The sequence below is a fragment of the Styela clava genome, chromosome 14 (genome assembly GCF_964204865.1).
Source record: "Styela clava chromosome 14, kaStyClav1.hap1.2, whole genome shotgun sequence".
NCBI classification, from domain to species: Eukaryota; Metazoa; Chordata; class Ascidiacea; order Stolidobranchia; family Styelidae; genus Styela; species Styela clava.
Window position 1 is genome coordinate 18,635,462 of NC_135263.1, and position 20,797 is coordinate 18,656,258.

The 20,797-nt window shown below is 33.7% G+C and overlaps 1 long non-coding RNA gene across 1 annotated transcript; it reads left to right on the plus strand.

Moving 5' to 3' along the window:
• Positions 1-299: 299 nt before the first annotated feature.
• On the plus strand, positions 300-20,323 carry LOC144432003 (uncharacterized). The gene is made up of 8 exons (XR_013480344.1): positions 300-388; positions 1,164-1,225; positions 2,301-2,419; positions 4,285-4,322; positions 6,035-6,155; positions 12,050-12,163; positions 15,811-15,912; positions 19,639-20,323. It is a non-coding gene; the product is annotated as an uncharacterized LOC144432003 (long non-coding RNA).
• Positions 20,324-20,797: the final 474 nt, after the last annotated feature.

Consider the following 20,797-nt stretch of genomic DNA (forward strand, 5'->3'; position numbering starts at 1 on the left):
ACCATTTCTATTTAATTCGAGCGTTGGCGGGGTGTTGTTTTGGGGCGGGACTTGGTACAAAAGATACTGAGAATATTAATGTGAACTAGGTATTATACGGTGTATGAAGCAAATACCAACCGTCATTTGCATTCTGGAACTCTGAGATCACGCGTAAGAAGCGTTATCGGCTCGCAACGACAATCTGGAGTAATTAAAGTAATCAGGTAATAACATTTGATTACAAACAACGAGCCTTTTTCGTCAAATAATTTTGCGCGGGAAGCCACAAGCGACATCGCTTTTAGCCAGTCACAAATGTTTGTGGTAGGATGGGGTTTGACTTTCCGTAGGATGTATGGATAGGCTGATTGTTGGGTTATGACAGTGAGTTCGAAACAATATCCAGGTGAGCTAAATGTTCTTTATACCTATCACTTTCATTGTTATTATATTGCTTTCATTTTACTATTGTATAAGGGGTAAATTAGAGGTTTTCGGGCCTAAACAAAGTGGAATTATTAACCTAATACAGAAGTACAGTTTGATAGATGATTCTCTTTTGTATCGAACTCAGTAACAGCGGGTTTCATTGTATCGTCACAAATATGCCAAACTTTAAAGCTATATGACAATATATACCTTATCATAATAAGAAACTCAAACGTAATACACTGATCTACGTAACTATGTAAGCTGCATTCAACTTGGTACGCTTTACATGAATGTAATGCATAACTTTCAAAACTTTTGCAAATGTAGCGCAATTGTAATGTAGCGCAAATGTAGGCGAATTGAATTATTGTGACCTCCTGAAGTATGCGCACCAAGATGGCGCACCACCTGAACTCAGGTTGTGTACCAGGTCAGGGTTCAGATTATTCGACATCTTGGTGCGCATACTTCAGGAGCACCTATTATTGTGTATAGATTGAATCTTTGTCCCTACCAACGTTCAAAACAAGGGAATGAGTAATTATCCAGTTTAAGTTAGAAATGCAGATTGCGCTGGGATTCAAATTTTTAAATCATTTCTAACCCCAAATGGATAATTAGTAATATGTCATTTTAAAACGTGGCGGGAGCTTTGTGCAAAAGATGCGATAGATTCAGTCCCACTGTCCATTGAATATGCTAGCGACAGTTCTGCGACAGTTATTTATCAATATTTTTCCTTTTTCCAGGTGCAGAAATATTAAACGTTAAAGATTCAAAGACACAAAATAACGAAAGAGAAATATTACAAGTAATAATTATTTGAACATTTTATTTGACTTTCGACGCCTATTGATTCCTGTATACCACTGTTTTCGTTTAAAATGCTGAAAAATTCGATGCGAGCGCACCTCGTCTCAGTTTTTGCATTGTTATGCCACTTATTTGATTGTGTGTTTTCTTTCGAAATTGTAAGAAATATATTTTCACAAGTTTGAATAATTGTCTTTAGGTTCAAAAGTCCAAAAGAGTAAGACCCACGTTCACGTTTAAAATGCCAAATACTTCGATGCGAGCCAACATTGTTATGCCGCTTATTTGATCCTGTGCATTCTAGGCGAAATTGTAAGATTTAGATTTTGCACGAGTTTCAATAATTGTGTTTCGAAGCATAAGTCCAAAAAAGTACTATATATATAGTCCCTTGTATCAAATTGTTGTACTCTCTTTGACCGCTAAAATTCGCTGCGCGCTTCCCTACTGGTAGCGATCCCCAGTTTGCGATCACTACCGTGAAAAATGTGATAATGTTACTGATCAGAGATAATTAGTCATATACTCCATGAAACAGTTATAAAACTTTATTGGGTATTTTATTGTTATTGTGATATTTGCAATTTGTGCAGTGCAGGAAACTACACCTGATATGTATATATATAAAGTATATATTTGAGAAATTTAATGGCAATCGCGGAGTATATTTTATTTGTCTAAATTTTCGAAGTTTTTGATTTCATGAAATTGAATGTCGAAATTTACCCGTTACGTATTTTATTAAAACTTACGTATGATTTTAGAAGAAAATATTCAGAAAAGAGTCTTACTCTAAGAATACAAAATGAGATACAATATGATAACTAACATATCATTTTAACTTAAGGATGTAATTTTGATGAAAATAGCGACATAGTTGAAAATGACTTAAATTGAATTACATAGTTGTTTTTTTGTATCTCTAGCATAAGCATAGCTTTGTAGTGTCTCTGTCAAATAATATTTGAGTGAATAAACTCCCCTAAAATGGCATAGTTGGCTCAACAAAATTTAGTTTAATTCAAATTTAGAATCGGCTTATACAAAATCACGACCTATATATTGATTTTCAGCGTTTTGAAACACTGCTTGAAAGTCGGCAGGACAATTTATAATTGCACCGAAAGAAATTCGTCAAAAGCCAAGTTTTCATCACTGAGTGAGATGGAGGCCTATCAAGTCTGAAGAGCAAGTATGTAACCAAATCATTTGAAATCTTTCAATTTACATGTCTATAAATAAATGATATATTGTATTTTTTCGGGAAATCTACTAACAAATTATTACTTTCAATATATTGAGTATAAGCTTAGTTTTGTTTCGTCTATCAAATGAAATTTTCTTTTAATTACAACCTCAAAACTTCATGATTTGCACAATTACCGGTTTTATTCTGGCTATTGAGTCGGCCCAGCGAAATGGGCGCGGGTCATATTTTAGAAATAAAAATAAGGCTTTTTTCGTTCCCGCCCAGTAGTCGAGACACGAGAATGCCTTACATTGATTTCTTTTTGTCAGTTTAGGCACCAATGCTCGCTAATACTTGTATATGGTAAAATCTGTTAAAACCATACCATGTTCATTTCGTATAATCGCGAAATTAACTGTTCTGTACTACAAATTTACTGTAGCAATATCCGGTGAATAATGGCGTAGTCACTACAGCGCTGCACGTTCAGGGGCTAGCTGCTGTGTTGTCCCATCTGCTGTCGTTTCGTTTAATCGTCGAAACCGAAAGGCCAATAACTTCCTTGCAATGTCAGTTGATTTTAATATCATTAGGCCAGCATAAATAAAGGCGTTTCATCGCAATTAGGCGTCACGTTGTGATTACGACAAACAGTGAAATTTTTTCATAGTGATACTATAAGTTAATTCAGCAGTGTATATCTGCTGAGGAACTGAAAGGATTTGAACTATTCCTCATTAAGTGCAATTCGGGTAAAACACAACCCCACTTAACAACCATGCAAATACTAAAACTTATTGTTTAACTTGTTGTTTATCATAGGGTGCCTATATATACACTAATATGCTTAATTTGTTTAAATCGTATAGGCCTGGCCTTTTTTATTAATCTGATGAGCGTTTTTGCCCAAATGGTAGTTCACACTAACTACCATACTATATAAAGTAATCAGGCTAATTTTCTAAATGTAACTGTGGCTCTTCGTGACCTGCACGCTATGGTAGTGAAGAGTTGATGACCATGTCATTGATGTTCCCAACTAGTTCAAACTGGAATTGCTTCAAATTTCCAATAATGATATTATCAGAGTGCGTCATACTAACTGTATTAAGATAGCCGTTAATCTTATATCTTAAAGAACTCGTGTTCTAACTAAAATTTCCAAATACGATACTGTGTAAATTAGAGACATGATTTAGATTTAGAGACATGGAAATATGTGTCATATTTTCCCTATTGTTAGTGCGGGTCACGTCGTGTTATGCCTAATCATGTGTATTAAGAAGAATTCAATTAATATAAACTCTCCTACATAATCTCTACTGAACGGTGTTAGTTAGATCTTTAAGATCAACTGAAGAATCCCCCTCCCCCAACTAAGACCAACTGTAGAATCTCCACCCTAACTAAGACCATTTAATAACCTCAACTTTATACCAAAATATTAGTCCATGTCAAATGAAGAATCAACTGGTATTCACCTGTGGTCAAAGAAGGGGTGATTCTTCAGTTGATCCGATCTTCCATATACGGCACTCACCGTCAATATGAGCTATCGTAGTTTCAAAATTCTAGAACTCTTCCATTTTTAATTAGATATTAGAAACCTTTGTGTCGCTGCTCGATTATCAGTTTGATTCCAAAAAGGTTACTATATACATGATATCCCCCCAAATTGTAAATCAACTATAGTCGGTCAATATTCCCGTTGCTAGTAGTCTCAGTAATCATACCGTCCCATGTTCATAAGTGTTCGAATCTGGAAATATATTCCTTATTTCCCTATCGTTTATTCCGTATTAATCATCTGTCATGTTCCTATATTTATATAAATATATAGGTAGTTATTTTTCGACGTATATTTTCAGGAATTCGCTGGGAAGGAAAGACTATAGAGAACTTGAAGGTAAAATATAACACAATAATAAATAATTAACTAGTTAAGATTTAGATAATGAGATACAACATAGCACACTTGACAGATCATTTATCACACTGACAGATCAAATATAATTTATATGATGTGTTGCAATATTATACACTGACAAAAATATTTGTAATTTTGGGGGAAATCTGTGAATAATTTATCAATGAACTGAAAATTAATATTTTTATTTTTATGTATCTAAAGCAGCGTTTCCCAACCTTTCTTGGTCGCGGACTGTTTTCTCGAGGGCGAAAACCTTTGCGGACTCAAAGAGCGTCTATTGCAATCGTACTCTGTGTGAAGAAGCAATAAAACCGATCACAACATTAAAATTTCAAAATCGGAAATTCGCCTCAATTAGGCGTTCGGTAAAAGAGTCGACTTTTTTAGTGTATAATGGCCGTTTCTATTGCACAATATTCAGTCCATGAGTTAAAATGTCTTTCTATTTTAATTTATTGTGTTCATAGTAACTTGCGGTTGCGTCGACTTATGACAAGATGAAAGCATTACTTCTTTAAAATGCCACGGCAATCTGCGAACATAATTATGTGAGATTCTATTGCCCGATTATATTTAGTTTTTATACATATTTTTTGCGATCTTGCGAATTTGTTATCTCCGTTAGAAAAATTCTACTTGCTTCTGTAAAGTTCCAGAAAGTACAACTTGATTTTCCACTTATTAAAAATATATTTAAAGTTTATTAGTAAATCAAAAATACATATCCATCGCCATGCTTTACTATTAAGTTAATTCGTGATGATTTTAATCTGCAATTGTGTTGACGAAATAAAAGCCCAGAAAATACCAATATGGTGAAGTGCCCGGATATATTTTGTTACGTATTTTTGTGAATTCGACAAATCTGACCTGTTCGTACAACACTTACGGCGCTCCGGTACTGTACGTACCAATGTGGAGACTAAGGCAAAGAATCCTTAGGAAAAATGCCTTGGTACGTATACCACGGTAGCACCCGAAATTTTGCGATTTGCAATGTCTGAAAAAGCGTTTCTAATCGGTCGCGGACAATCATAAAACAAAACTTATGGTGTTATCCGTTCTATTTTTAGTATTTTGTATTGCTGCTTTTCAATTTAGAAAAATTGGGTTGCCACCGTTGCCACCATTACCACCTACAAAAAAAAAATATCCCTTGTTGTTCGAACTCGCGAACTCTATCATCGAAACGTGTGCGTGTCTCGTGTTTTCGTCGGAAAGGTGTTTTTGTCACCTGTTACCAAATTTTGGAATAGTAAATTGCTATTCTAATAGTTGAATATTCGAATATATGCCCAGTCCTACTCATTAACCGGTAATTATTGACTCGAATAATGTTATGTGAATAAACTTGTCTTTTATGTTTTATGTAAATTCAAACGTAAATCGTAACTTGGCTGATAGTTAAGTTTCGCAAAATCGTTTGCAGCACGCAGTGAATTTCTGGCTCGTTGCGGACTCATTCAAACGCTTCGCGGACTCGGGTTGGGAAACCCTGAATTCTAAAGTATACGCATAGCTTCTCTGTGTTCCTGCCAAATTACATTTTCTGTAACTTATAAACCTAAAACTTAATAATGACATAGTTCGAACAACTATATATAATTCAAATCAATATTATACAACATTTACCTACATTTCATTATCATCTATCTATATCCTATTTCATTATTTATTATAAATTTCAGCTTTCTGAAACACTTCTTGAAAGCGGGAAAGACAATTTATCATTATATCGAAAGACATGCGGAATTATTTGTCCGAAAATGCATCACTGAGAGAAGTCGCTGCCTCGAGTCTAAAAAGCAAGTATGTTATTAAAATCTTTTGAATCTTCCTACATTCATCACCATTATTCACGGATCCCCACAATGAATTTTCAAATTGTTATCTATTACTATTCTTAAGTAAGTTAGAATTGCTTTATTTAATTTGAATGCTAAACATTTCAATAGGCTTGATGCCAGACTTCAATAAATCTATATTTCCCAGATCAATTAAATATATTAAGGCTGTAAACTCAACAAACATTAAGTTTGGGGTCGAACACCCTTTTGGTGTTTTTGGAATACTGAAAAAGTCCTAATAACATACGCGATGGCATTTTGGTAGAATCACCTAAAGCTTTCGTCAGCGCGACGTGTTTTCAAACAACTTATGTGCTTATTCTCCCTGAATCACAAATTTCCTTGACATATGAATGTATTGTTCGACGAGGCCGACGATAACTTTTTTGCTTGTGCGGAATTACGAGTTCAGTGTGCGAAACAAGTTAGAATGCTATATTATAAAAATCGCTGAAGAGATGCTAAGAATAAATGATAAAGAGGTGAATCCGCAACCCAATTTCTTGATTGAAAACCGGCATTATAAAAAATGGAAACTAAAATCTAAAACGGAAGATATCACTATAAATTTTGTCCTAGCAGTCTCGCAGCAGATTGAAAACGTTTTTTAGACATTGTAAATATGTGTTATGTTAAGATTTCTTTAAATTGTATACCATATAGTAACTGAAATCGAAATCGATTCCGGTCTACTTATAGTTGACGGTTTGGAACGTATTTTATACAGTTTTTGAATAGTAATTTTACATTTTATTAATCGTAAAAGTTTTCTCGACTAAAATTCGAGTAACGAAGAACACAAATAAATTACTATGACAAGATTTTTTAAATGAGCTCAGGGTTGTCCGAAACGAATCGAATATTCGAATGTATTCGAATATCAAAGTATTCGAATACCTTTTCCGCTGTTTTTCGAATAATTCCGAATAGTAGCCACTTTTCGCCGTAATCGTGGTGTTTCGTTTTATGGGAATCTTCAAACGACTTTTTACGCTGTCTCACGTATTGTAATGACGATCGGCACTTTGATTGTTTATATTCTGTGCGACCGTACGTCGCATAGTGTTGCGACTCATTTGCACGCTTGCGTGGCTGGACATTGCCGACATTCGTTTACGAGGCTTTTAATTTACAAATTCATTTCCATTACGTCGAAAAATTGACAATTACCGTATTTCCCGGCAATAAGTCGCTTTTCTAGGGGGGCGTCTAATCGAGAAAGTATGTAGTTCTATGTGGTCTGTTTTTATTCGCATGAGTCTTCTCAAGCATGATTTGTGTAAGTTAATATTTGGGTCTTAGGGTCTGCCAATCAAGATATTTAATCGCAGACCGGTTATGGTTACTTTAATATGAGAAACACGGCCACCGAGAAAGTGATTTGTGACACCTTCGTTTTGCCGATTCAGCAGAACACGACAGGGACAGGAAAACACAGCTTTGAAATAACCCGTGGACGTACAGTGTATTACTTATCACATTCCAAAATTATTTCAACATTCGGGTTAATAGGTTGTCCAAAATGATTGCCGTTTTACAACTTAAATTTACCGCTCAATTGTTAAAAAATAGTTAGTTTGGTAGAATCGATTCTACCAAACTAACTTGATCTGGTTCTAAACATATAAAATTATTAGCGCATATCAGCATAACTGAGCAACAGGGACACAATTTTTCTACCCGTCTTATTGGAGGCCTGTATGAAAAAAAACTTTTTTGAGTGCAAAAAATAGACATCGTCCTATTTGCCTTGTGGACTTATTAGCCGGGAAATACGGTATTTATAGCCGTCATTGTTACGATATCCAATAAATTGTCACAAGTTGGAAAAACAAGTCATAATAATTCTGATAACGATAGTTAAAAGTATCGATCCTTTACCAGGATGATTGGTACCAGCATTTAAAATGTCATGCCGTATTAATTTAATTCTGTTCAATGTAACTCATGGTTGTATCGACAATCTGTGGACATAAAATGTGTGGTAAACTGACCGATATTATTAAATATTGATTCCCATTTTTATATTGATAAAATAATGGAAGTATTAATACCAAATACCACGGTATTTGTGGACATGAAATACGTGGTAAACTGCCCAATTATAATTAATTTCGGATTCGTATTTACAAAATAATTAAACTATTATAATTCTAAAATGCAACGGCGATCTGTGGCCTTAAAATGTGTGGTGAACTGCCCGATTTACCAACATTTGAGTTGTGATAATAGAATTAAATTAACACGGTCAGGCATATTAAATAGTGGTATCGGTCATGGATTCGAATATTTTGCGCAGCACAAAATCATCCTAGTAAAAAGTCCATACTTTTAAATACAAACCAATGGCAACCATTATCCAAATTAGTTCCCAACAGCGAGGATAAAGTATAAATTTTTTTTCCGTCTTGTGACAATTTTTCGTAAAATAAGATACAAAAACTAAATATATTCGGCACAATATCACGGCAATCTGTGGACATAAATTATGTGGCAAACTCGCGATTAATATTAACTTTTGATTCCTATTTTCGTATTTACAAAATACAACGGTGATCTGTGGACTTCGAATGTGTGGTAAACTACCCAATTATAAATAGTTTTTGATTCCTATTTTCATATTTATAAAATAATAAAAGTATTATTACTCAAACATACAACGGCGATCTGCGGACTTAAAATGTGTGGTAAAGTTCCCGAATATAATTAATTTTTGATTCGTATTTTTGTACTCACGAAAAAGTTGTCACAAGTCGGAAAAATAACTCATACTTTATCCCACTTTTTCGCAAATAATTCGGATAATGGTTGGTATTTAAAAGTATGGGCGTTTTACTAAGATGATTTTGTGTTACGCAAATATTCAAATCCATCATCGATACCACTATTGCCGTATTAATTTAATTCTGTTAACATTACTCGTGGTATATAAAATATATACTACAATAATCTGCAAATATGAAATGCCTGGTAATATAGCTAGGTTTAACTTGTAGATAGCAGTTATTCCATTGCTCATTATATGGAAATTCCTACATACATTTAGATGAGCTTCAATTAGTGGATTTTATTTTCGAAGTATTCGAAATTTCATATTTGAAAAAAATAATTTCGAATGTATTCGAAATAGTGAACTATTCGATATTGGCCATCCCTGGCTCGCACCGACTATGAATTGAATATTTTACTCGAGAGACAACCATTTATCCACTGCGATCCCACTCTTAGATAATATCACATTTGAATTTACGCACGTTGTCATATTTTGACGCTACTGATGTCAAATTTTAATAATGATGTTATTAATTCTTTGTACAATCACAAAATTAGCCAAGTTAGTATTTCAATATCAATCGAATGGCTCGCGGAGCGCCTAAGTTTCTCTCACAGAGCTCTTTGAGAACCTATGCACTAATAGACCAAGGAAGAAATTCTCGTAAGTGAGTGTTTGAGGTATCGTTGTACATTTTTAATAGCTGAGTTTCAGGCAGAATATTGTACAAATTTAGCATCTCTTTAAAAATTAGCTGTTTGCATCTAATAATTAAATATTCACTCCAGCTTACCATCTTAAGATTTTGTGGCAACGCTTCCAAATGGGCAAAAACTTTATATGGATACGCATTATCGCAATAGTTACCTTATGTTCAGGCTTGTCTATGGGAAACGTCCCATGAGATGGGATGGGACAACACACATTTGTATTTCCCATGGGACGCGTGGGACACGAAAACTATATGATTTCCGGGGAAATGATGGTAAAAAATTTCGTTATGAATTTCGTGTCAATATATTTGAGCATGTCTATATTTCTTATGTTTTATTTATACGGGTATTACGCTATTGATAACATGATCCTTATTATTCTGTGTAAAATTTACTTGTTTAATCTTATGAGCAAAACTCGTTTTTGCCACAAAATAGTAATATACTATGAAAAAGAATCCGACTAAGCTCATAAATGTAACTGTAAACTACCATGGTCTATACAATCCTTGGTAGTCCAAGTAACCATACGATTATTATTGATAAGTGTTCGAAGCTGGTAATCCTTGGTAGTCCAAGTAACCATACGGTTCATATTGATAAAGTGTTTGAAGCTGGCAATTCCGGTTAGTCCAAGTAAACATACAATTCCTATTGATAAGTGTTCGAAGCTGGTAATCCTTGGTAGTCCAAATAACCATACGATTCATATTGATGAGTGTGCTAAGGTGGCAATCATTGGAAGTCCAAGTAACCATACGGTTCATATTGATAAGTGTTCGAAGCTGGTAATCCTTGGTAGTCCAAGTAACCCCACGGTTCATATTGATAAGTGTTCGAAGCTGGCAAGCCTTTGTAGTCCAGGTAACCATACGGTTCATATTGATAAAGTGTTTGAAGCTGGCAATTCTAGTTAGTCCAAGTAAACATACGGTTCATATTGATAAGTGTTAGGAGCAGGCAATCACTGGTAGTCCCAAGTAACCATACGGTTCATATTGATAAGTGTTTGAAGCTGGCAATCCTTTGTAGTCCAAGTAACCATACGGTTCATATTGATATAGTGTTTGAAGCTGGCAATTCTAGTTAGTCCAAGTAAACATACGGTTGATATTGATAAGTGTTCGACGCAGGAAATCCTTAGTAGTCCAAATAACCACACAATTATTATTGATAAGTGTTCGAAGCAGGAACTATTCCTAATGCCCTGTTATTAAGTGCGAGTATTCATATCTTCTATTCTTGCGTGTATGTATCCATGTATGACGCTGTATTAATGCGAATATTACGACCCTAAAATCGTTTATCATGAGTACCTGAGCTAAGATGTCTAACTTCGTTAAATGCATAGTCCTTATCATTCTATCATTTTACATGGCTTATACCATTTTTTACCAATTTGAAACCCGTTTTCACCACAAATGGTAGGGTACGCGAAGTACCATACTATGTAAGTGAATCTGACAGAGGGTATTAATTTTCCAAATCTAGAAATATATCCCCTACTTCTTTATAGTTTATTGCGAGTATTAATATGTTATGTTCTTATAATAAATGTATAATGTATACAATCCCTGTGGCTAATTTAACTTATTGAAAATTATTTGATGAAATATATATTTTTAGTTGTTGGGAAGAAAAACAAGAGATGACCTGAATATTAAGCTAAATGCCTGTGGTACACAAACATTTTAACCCGCATAAGTTTGGAATTTCTCAAATCTCGCGCCCCACCTAAAAATAACTAGTTAACAATGTGCTACAAAAACACAGATAGTTAGGGCAGAAGAAGCGCGTTGCAAATACGTGAATGGAACGAAAATAATGAAATAAATTAAGAAACTAAGGCGGACAAGATTTTACGCCTTTTTTTAAATTCCATCAATCAGCTTCACGTCCCCTTAAAATGTTTATGCCCCGTGTGAGGCGCGCCCCACCGTAAGAAAATCACTGCACTAGTAAATATTTTACTAGTCTATATTTATATAATGAGTTACAATATAATGCACTGACAGATCATTGTAATTTCGTATCATTGTAATTGTAATTTTCGTGGAAATCAGAAAATAATTTTAGAATAAACGAAAAACTCCAAAGATTGATAATGACATAGTTCGTACATTTTATCTTTTCTCGGTATTTCTGTCAAATAGTAATTTTTGAGAGTTAAATAACTTGATAATGTCTTAGATCAACGAAATTTAGTTCCACCTAAAGTTAGATAGACTCGGTATACACATAATCATGACATTAAATTGATTTTTTATGTATTTTTAATATAAGCTTACCTTTGCTTTACCTCTGTCAAACAGCATTTTTTGTGATTTATAATTCCAAAACTTGATAATAAAACTATATATTTATTTTCAGTTTTCTAAAACACTGCTTGGAAGAGTCATGCATCAAACGGAGTCGACATTGTTAATAGTCTGGTGCATCACGGAGCGAGATGGAAGCCTATATAGCCCAAAGAGTAAAGAGCAAGTATGTAATCTTATAAATTTTTCAATTCATATTTTGTCAGGTAAAAACTGATATGCTATGTTAAATCCCGCTATTCAGGAAGATTTGCAAATATTTGAATTATCCTCACAAGATGTCCAAAATATTTTTTATCAAAATTTTTTTTTTTAGATGAGTGCGTTTTACAAAAATTGCTGAATAGAGCTCTATTATCACACGCTAATAAAAAGCCATGAGTGAAGCTTTAGGGCCTAATGGTTGACAAAAAAAAACCAAGTAAAATGGCACCAGAACGACTGGCTGGGAAGGGTATTAAAAAATTAATATTCAGGGCAGACGATATTAATGCAAAATGAACATAGCATATTGCGTTAGTTTAGCTGTTCTCAGGTAATATTTGGACCTGTTTCAACTTAAAATTATCCTAATTTGTGTCGAATATAAACCAAGTTAAAGTAATAAAAACGCGACTACCAGAAGACAATATATTTTCATGGCATCGTGATACCAGGACAAGTTTATAGATGACCTCTTATTAGAGGAAAAAAGAAGCACAAACGATAAGCGAGAACCTCGAGTAGAAAATGCGTGTAAACATTCACACTATATGGTCTTTTTTAAACCAAGAGAAAAAAAAACTATAAAATTAATAATTTCATGAAGTCTTGACAACAAAAAACAAATAAAAAAAGTATGAAACGCAAAGAACTACAGAAAAAATGTCCGTTGAAGTTCAAAATGAACAGAACTTTTCTTTTTTACAGATATTTCCATATTTTCCTCTTTATAATGTTAACGGCGTTATATATTTCGTACTGAACCAAAGAGGGTTTATTTGATTTGGGAGATTCGTTTTCTTTAATATTTATACTTACGTTAACATATTTTTGAAATATGATTTCAAAACAATCGCAGTACAAATGAGAGTTTTAGGATGTACCTGCATGAAAGTAAGTAGAATCCGCATTTTTATTTTTTTAGAAGCTCAATGTAGTAGAATTTTATCACAATTACAGCCAACAAGGCTCATTAACGCAACGCGCGTATTTTTCTTTATTTTTTGGCGCTTCAAATTTCATTAATGTTATACGAAATGTATAAAAGCAAAGCATTTTAGTAATCTGTCGGCTAAATTTAAAATAACCGACGCCAAATCTTTGTCTTTCCAAACAGAGTTTAACGCACAAACACATTCTTTCTCATAATCATTATTTTAGCTCGTCCGCATGTTAGGACTCGGTTTCTTTTGTGTATATTTTTCAGTGCAAGCACAAGTTTGACCAGTGCTCCGCATTTCCAGCAGAGACATTCATTATCTAGCATATTGGGTAAAATAAAACCTAACGGTTCGAATGAATTCACTAAAGGAGACAAAATCCGAAAAACTTTCGCTTTTAATTAATATATTTTCGGTCAAATATTTGCACCAGTAAATTGGGATATTTTTCATGATTCTGTTGTTGTGCATCGCTTTCAAACATCTGATCAAGCGTTTTTGTTATGGCGGAGATATAGTGTGGGGAATCCTGTATAAATAAAACATGGTATTAGGAACAAAAATTTTGCAGTTCATTTCCCTCTCTTCACCACATAGCTTAAGTTTTTGCAAAATACCATTATGTAATACAGCATTGCTTTGCAAAAGTACTCGGAAGCTTTAATGAAGATCAAAATGCTCAGTATCGTTCAGTAAAATTCTAAAAATTCAATAATAAGTCCTCATGTTGCGTTCTTTTAAATATACCAATTTATTACGCTTTATCAGAGAATTAGAAGTCACCATTTCATTTCTTTCCTAAACTCGTGGAAACGTTCAGCGCTTTGTTGTTGATACGTTTGCTTTCATTTCTCCAATATTTAGTTTAACATTCTTACTTTCCATCTTTACTGTTTTACTTAAGTAAAAACAATAAACATCATTTAGCATTTTCCAATGTATTTTTATACGGCTAAGACATTCATGCGGCGATGACTTAGAATCAAATTATTATTTATCAGATTTTTTTGTATTTAAAGAAAAATTAAAATTTACCAAACACAAATCTGGGTCGGGCATTCAAATTAACGACAGATTCAAACCCAATTCAATGGAAGCATTTATTTCAAAAACACTCCCGAATGCACATTTCAAATTTGTAAATCATTCTTAACCTGAACCCCAAACCCAAGCTGAACAACTACTAATTTGTTATTTTAAAGCTGGCGGGGATGTTTTTCCAAAGAAACATTCTCAACTTTCGTAATATTCTTAAATAGTTAATATACAGTACAAATAATACAGACGGGCAGGTGTGCAGTTTTTAGCTGGTGTGCAATCAATTTTGCTGCTTTGTTAATTTCGTATACATAATTCCCGAGAAGACGCATATTTATTTTTTTGTTTTACGCGTTCTGCCATCGTTTGACATGTATTGAAGTATGCACCAGTCGCCAGCAATGGGATTATAATAGTGGCAATGCCAATGGGGCATTTGCGGCTGCATTAATACAATTGGTCGGTACTCATTTTATAGTATGTATTGTATTCGTACTTTATGGGTTTGTTTCGTCGCCTTAGCGTTTTGTCAGTTTTTCAATAGTCTAGAATAGTAGTTTTTTAACCATGTTTCAATCGAATTTTTGGTGCTCATTGGAGCTGTTCCAGGGGTTCGACGAGGGTCTTTTAAATTAAAACAGTTTTATATTATAGGACTTTTTTATCACATTGTCTACTAATTATGCAAATTCAACTACAGTTCATTTCAGATATTTAAATTTAACAACCAATTAATTAGCGTTGCTATTTGTATAGCGTTGCGCAGTTGTAAGTTTGTAAGTTTTAGTGAACCCGTTATCTCCACGGATGTCGCGCGTTTTGGTGTTTGGGCTTATATGATAGTGCCTTTAGATGCTTTCTGCTCATGACTTTGAAACATCTTGGGTTGTTATGGCAAACCAAGGATTTTTAAGCTGAATCTTTTTATTTCCTATAACCTCGCACGAAATTAGGCTTCCCCTTTATAAAGTTAGGATTGGGCTCCCAATTTCAACCGTTCGGTACAATGAGGTTTGGCCAGAGGGTGCTCCCGAAGTATACGAACCAAGATGGCGGACATCGGATCGTAACAGGGGTAACAGGTTAGGGTTAGGCGATAATTTTTTTCCAATTTTCCTTATTTTAGTCCTATTATCAGTTCGAAGACTAGCCAAGAGCCTCCCGTAGTATTTATACCTAAAATTATGGCCTAACCCTAACCTAGTACACATATTACATTCCGATGTCCGCCATCTTGGTTCGCATACTTCGGGAGCCCCGGCCAGAGCTTTCAGGATACTGAGGATAACGCAGGGGTTCGACAGGCTCGAAAAGGTTAAGGTTAACTAGGATTTGAAAAATCACACAGCGTTACGTATAGTAATATTTTATTTGATGTTGCCATTTAAGGAAGAAATGAAATTTCCACTTCTAGTTTTCTAATAAAGCGTAATAAATTGGTAGATTTGAAAGCACGCAACATCAGGACTTTTTTTAAATAAATTTTAGAATTTTCTGATTTTGATCAGGACATTAAATTGATTTTTTTATGTAATTTTAATATAAGCTTATCTTTGCTTTACCTCTGTCACACAGCATTCTTTGTGATTTATAAATCCAAAACTTGATAATGAAACTATATATTTATTTTTAGATTTCCAAAACACTGCGTGAAAAAGTCATTGCAACAAACGACATTGTTAATAGTCTGGTGCATCACGGAGTGAGATGGAAGCCTATATAGTCTAAAGAGCAAGTATGTAATCTTATAAATCTTCCAATTCATATTTTGTCAGGTATAAACTGATATATCATGTTAAATCCCGCTAGTCAGGAAGAGCTGCAAATATTTGAATTATCCTCACAAATTGTCCAAAATATTTTGCCCAATTTTAATATAAATTTGTAAAGTCATGTAATGCAATGGTTTCCACACGCTAGTTCACGGGCAGGTGTTCAGCTATTAGCAGGTATGCTATAAATTTTGCTGCTTTGTTCATTTCGTATACATAATTTCGAAAAGACGCGGGTTATGTTCTTTCTTGGTGGTTCTCTCATCGATGGCAAGTCTCGAAGTATGCGCCAGTCGCCAGCAATGGGGTTATATTACTGGCAATGGGGTATTTGCGGTTGCATTCATACAAGTGGTCGGCCTCATTTTATAGTATTTATTGTATTCGTACTTTATGGCTTTGTTTCGTCGCCATAGCGTTTTTTTAGTTTTTCAATAGTCTAGAACAGTAGTTTTTAACCATGGTCCGAATTTTTGGTGTTCGATGGAGCTGTTCCAGGGGTTCGACAAGGGTCCTTTAAACTAAAACAGTTTTCTATCATGAAACTTTTCTATCATATCGTCTACAAATTATTCAAATTTAACTACAGTTCATCTCAGATATTTAAACTTACACGTTCAACAGCTGATAAATTAGCGTTGCTGTTTTTATAGCGTTGATCAGTTTTAAGTTTTAGTGAACCCGTCATCTCCACGGATGTCGCGCGTTTTGGTGTTTGTGCTTATATGATAGTGCCCTTAGATCAGTGGTTCTTAAACTGGGTTCGATCGAACCCCTGGGGTTCGGTGGAGCTGTTCCAGGGGTGCGACGAAGGTGCTCTGAAACAGTTGCATATTATGAGACTTTTTTTATCACCCTGCATACTAATTATGCAAAAATAACTATAGTTCATGATGACTAATTACTAATGACTTGAACAATTGAATGAAACAATTAATTGGTGTTACCCCTATTCATATTCTACCGTACTAATAAAATTTAACTCGAAGATAGGCAGTAATTGTACATGAATAAATGCAAAATCATAGCGTGTTTGAATTTCACTAGGTGATAAAGTTGCGACAAGGAATAGATTATCGCAGAGCTTTATCCGAAATTATTATGATCCATTCAGGACAACCTCGATATGGCGCCGAATTAATCCTATCTCTATTTCTGTAAAATAAAACAATTGGCAAACGATTTTATTCGCATTTTAGCGCAGTTTAAAGTTTGAGAACAAATTGCTTGAACTACCAACGTTTATGGGGTATATTATCATCTTTCGGATTTTCAAAGTTATTTTTTATCAGTTTTCGCCGGTTCACCCGCATAACTTATACAACAAAAACCATCTGCTCATTCTGCCGCCAACGCCATTGTGACAAAACAATGGTTATTCCCACATGGTTATTGATATCTAAGGTTTCATCATTAGCTTCTGCTTTATGACGTTACGGTTTGGCTTCTGATTTCAACTGTTCAGTACAATGGGGTTCGGCGGGAGCTTGCAGAATAGCGCAGGGGTTCGGCAGGCTCACAAAGTTTAAGAACCACTGCCTTAGATGCTTTCTGCTTATGACTTTAAAACATCTTGGGTTGTTATGAAAAACCTAGGATTTTCAAGATGAATCACATAGCGTTACGTAAAATTATTTTGTTGATGTTGCCATTTCGCGAGAGCAGATACAGACAGGTACAAATAGATTTGATGAAATCTCTATCCAATTCACATCAAATTACATTTTTTGTCATTCATAAACCCAAAACTTGACATAGTTCAGATAGTTCAGATAATGACATAGTTCGAAAAGTCATTGGTACATTCAAATTTTAACCCTAAAGCCGAAATTAGATCAAAATAATTAAAAATTCTTATGATATTATTCAATTTTTGTCAAATTTACCATCTTCGAATACCACATTGTGCCGCCACAACTTTTTGTTGAGCCAAGTTTTTTTTATATTAGTGCTCGATTTAATGGAATATTTAAATTTTTCAATATTTTTGAAAAGACCTATTGTGTTTTATTATCAATTTCATTTGTACTGTATATTAATTATTTAGGAATATTACGACAGTTGAGAATGTTTCTTTGGAAAAATAAGAGATTTGGGGAAACATCCCCGCCAGCTTAAAATACCAAATTAGTCGTTGTTCAGCTTGGTTTAGGGTTCAGGATAGGAATGATGGATTTAAATTGAATTGGATTTAAATCTGTCGTTAACTTAAATGCCCGACCCAGATTTGAGTTTGGTGAATTTTATCTTTTATTTAAATACAAAGAAATTTGATAAATAATACTTTGATTCATTGTCGCATGAATGTCTTAGCCGTACAAAAATACATTGATAAATGCTAAATGATGTTTATTGTTTTTACTCAAGTAAAAGAGTGAAGATGGAAAGTAAGAATGTTGAGCTAAATATTGGGGAAATGAAAGCAAACGTATCAACAAAAAAGCGCTGAACGTTTCCACAAATTTGAGAAAGAAATGAAATGGTCACTTCTAATTCTCTGATGAGGCGTAATAAATTGGTAGATTTAAAAGAACGCAACACGACGACTATCAGTGAATTTTTAGAATTTTCCGATTTAGTCGTAACGATACTGATCAGTTTGATCTTCATTAAAGCTTGCGAGTACTTTTGCAGAGCAATGCTGTATTTTGCAAAAATCTTAAACTATTTGGTGAAGAGAGGGAAATGAACTGCAAAATGTTTGTTCCTAATACCATGTTTTATTTATACAGGATTCCCCACACTATATATCCGCCATAATAAAAACGCTTGATCAGATGTTTGAAAGCGATGCATAACAACAGATTCATGAAAAATATCCCAATTTACTGGTGCACATGTTTGACCGAAAATATATTAATTGGAAGCAAAAGTTTTTCGGATTTTGTCTCTCTTAGCAAATTCATTTGAACCGTTAGGTTTCATTTTACCCAATATGCTAGATAATGTCTCTGCTGGAAATGCGGAGCACTGGTCAAACTTGTGTGCATGCACTGAAAAATATACACAAAAGAAAACTGAGTCCTAGTATGAGGCCGAGCTGAAATAATGATTATGAGACAGAATGTGTTTGTGCGTTAAACTCTGTTTGGGAAGACAAAGATTTGGCGTCGGTTATTTTAAATTTAGCCGACAGATTACTGAAATGCTTTGCTTAAATACATTTCGTATCACAATAATGAAGTTTAAAGCGCCAAAAAATAAAAACAAAATACGCGCGTTGCGTTAATGAGCCTTGTTGGCCGTAATTGTGATAAAATTATACTACTTTGAGCTTTTGAAAAAATAAAAATGCGAATTCTACTCACTTTTATGCAGGTACATCCTAAAACTCTCATTTGTAGTGCGATTGTTTTGAAATCATATTTTCAAAAATAGTGTTCCTAGAGCCCATGCCTTCATGTATAAGTTTTCAAATCTAGAAATATATTCCCTATTTCTTTATAGTTTATTGCGAGTATTAATACGCTATGTTCTTTTAATGAATGGTTAATGTATACAATCCCTGTGGCTAATTTAACTTATTGAAAATTATTTGATGAAATAATTGAATGAAATAATACTTCATAGCTTTGTTTCCTTGCCATATAAATTTAGAAAAGACGGATAGGAGAAAAATCTACACATGACATGTAAATATTTTTACAATTTTATTGGGATTAGATATTTTTAATATTCTTGCTTCTCAGGCACAGAATTCTGAAGACAATAAAGAAATCAAGAGAGGACGAATACAAGGAAAATCTACACATTACATGTATTTATTTTTACGAATTTTATTAGGATTAGATATTTTTGAATTTCTTGCTTCTCAGGCAGAGAATTCTGAAGGCAATGGAGAATTCGAGTAAAGACAGATAGAAGAAATATATACAGAATAAATGTAAATATTTTTCGAATTTTTTTAGGCTTAGATATTTAATGTTAATGTAGCTTCACAGGCACAGAATTATGAAGACAATGAAGAAATTAAGAAAAATTGATACAGGTAAATATATTACACTAGTTTCATTAGGCAGGCCTACTCTTTCCAACTAGTGTTTATTTTGATTTTAGTTCGAATTATTATTTTCCTGATTATATTAACACTGATACAATAATGCACGAAGTATCATGTTTATTACTGCTACTGAATATTTATTAATAAAACTTTTTTTTAGTAATATGCTGTATCCATATTTGCTTATCATATTTGTCATATTCATTATTTTCTCTTCTATTTTTTTTAAGATATTTTCCACAGAAAACAAGATATCGTGACACCGACAAAAGAAGAAAAATATTAACAGGGCTGCCATGGCTTTTTTGTTTTTAATATTTTATTTGTTATAGATAGATTTAGACCCATTTCCGCCATTAGGAATAATAGGAATATTATTAGGCTTAGATATTTTAAATGTTATTCTAGCTTTTCAGGGGCAGAATTATGAAGGCAATGAAAAAATGAAAAATATACGGATACAAGAAAAATGTACACATTACATGTAAATAATTTTAGGAATTTTATTGGGATTAGATATTTTTAATATTCTTGCTTCTCAGGCACAGAATTCTGAAGGCAATGAAGATATTTAGAAAAGACGGATAGAAGGATAATCTACACGTTACATGTAAATATTTTTACGAATTTTATTGGGATTAGATATTTTTAATATTCTTGTTTCTTATGCACAGAATTATGAAGGCGATGAAGAAATTAAGAAAAGACGGATACAAGGAAAATCTACACATTACATGTAAATAATTTTAGGAATTTTATTAGGTCTAGATATTTTTAATGGTATTCTAGCGTTTCAGGGGCAGATTTGTGAAGGCCATGGAGAAATTAGGAAAGGAAGATACAAGGAA